Source organism: Aplysia californica, unplaced genomic scaffold, assembly GCF_000002075.1.
Source record: "Aplysia californica isolate F4 #8 unplaced genomic scaffold, AplCal3.0 scaffold00044, whole genome shotgun sequence".
Classification (NCBI taxonomy): Eukaryota; Metazoa; Mollusca; class Gastropoda; order Aplysiida; family Aplysiidae; genus Aplysia; species Aplysia californica.
In genome coordinates this window covers 1,279,093-1,280,900 of record NW_004797314.1, presented here as the reverse complement: position 1 = coordinate 1,280,900, position 1,808 = coordinate 1,279,093, and the positions used below count along the sequence as shown (strand labels likewise).

The window sequence follows — 1,808 nt, the reverse complement described above, 5'->3', positions numbered from 1 at the left end:
AGATAGATAGATAGATAGATAGATAGATAGATAGATAGATAGATAGATAGATAGAGAACGGGAGAAAAAGAGTGAGGGAGAGAGAGCAAGAGAGAGGGAGATAGTGAGAGAGACACAGAGAGAGAGAGAGAGAGAGAGAGAGAGAGAGAGAGAGAGAGAGAGAGAGGAGAGATATATGGGGGTGACCTAAGTGGGAGAAGGTTAAAGTTAAAGTAAAGGCACTACCGTGAGAGGCTATCTATTAAAAGAAAGCCCCTTTTCAGTCTGAGATGCATTATTCAAATTGAGAGAATCATAGCTCTGAGATTCAAGCCCTTTATTGCACCCTGTTATAACTGTTGACAGTGATCGATCAGGTGGTCCTGTGCAAAACAACTCAACCTCCTTCTGCAAAACCCAAGTTCTTTGAGGTGTGAAGAGATTGTCGTACGTTTATGGTTCCATTGCAGCATTTGGTCGCTGGTGTTGCACAGACTCCCGATGTGTCTCTTTCTTTTTCCATCGATTTCGTAAAGCAATATTCCTTAACGCTGCCTTGGAGAACTGTAGCAGTTATGGTGTCAGCCACTCAAAATTACAACTTAAAATGAATTATTGATGATTTTTTGTTTTGGTTTTCTATAAAGAAAAGTAGAGTTGTATACCCATTTTGGTGAAAACGCACATGGGTCAGAGCCACACTGGTCCTGATTCAGTTACGAGAAAATGACCTAAATCCTTGAACCTTTGGCGTCCACAGCACTGGCAGTGTACTTTCACTTCAGGACGTCTTCTAAATCCCACAGGACTGTATTATAGAGCCGCGACCTTTTTACACCGTTGTAAAGGATTTTATTGAGCATTGTGTTTCGTTGCAACCTTAAGACTGCACGCATTGTAAATCCCTGGAAATCTTGCACCAAGACTATGGCTTTTGTCTCTAACTTGACTTAACTCTATTGTCGAATGACCTTTCGTGTGAGTTTATTTTTGTTGTTGCTTTCTATGCTACTGTGATAATTATTTTCTCTGACTCTATTTTTTCAAACTTTATTTTTTTCATGATGTATCCTTGACCCAACAAGTTTTTTTTTTTCTCTTTAGTTTTATGATAACAGTCTCCCTTCTTTCGCTTTGCCTCTCATATAGTGTGAGTTGCATTTTGGAGCAAACTTACGTTTTAGAGGAATTTTCCCATTTCCCCTGCAACTACAACTATGCCCGTCATTTTACCACGTAGTACACAGTATTCGAGATACTCAAAATTATGATTATGACCATTTGAATCGATACCAATCCAAAGTCCACCTTGGTCAGGTCCACCTTTGTGACGTAGCTCTGGGGAGACACATGCATCTGGTTTGTGGTTGGCGCGTGTTCTGGTGTGGTTTGCTCATTCTTTCTTATCAAACATCTATAATCTTTACTACCTATCCTCCTTCTTTTCGTTGCATGTTACTGTCTGGTAACAGACCTAATCTTTGACACTTGTATGACCAATTTGTGTTGCAAGTACCCATAAACTCTTAATAAAACTAAAATCCAGCAGTGAAGGCCTGCCAGTTCGTCTAGACGCTGGGAAGTAAAATTTATCGAGTATTTTTGTATTTCTGCATGGATACTTTATCCCACTCTGCCAGGCTTGAAATTAACCTGCGGGGTCGATCAGCCCACCTCCAAAATGGCCTACATTGGCCAACTCAAAAAGTATTGGATAGATCCCAGCAGTAAAAAACAAAACAAAACAACAAAAAAACAACAACAACAAAAACACAGACACCCCCCCCCCAAAAAAAAACCCAACAACAACCCAACAACAACCAACAACC

The 1,808-nt window shown here is 40.2% G+C and overlaps 1 protein-coding gene across 8 annotated transcripts in view; it reads left to right on the top strand.

Annotated features, from left to right (window-relative positions):
- The window catches only part of LOC101859550 (limbic system-associated membrane protein), an 84,795-nt gene that overhangs the window by 41,287 nt on the left and 41,700 nt on the right, over positions 1 to 1,808 (top strand). The window lies entirely within an intron of this gene.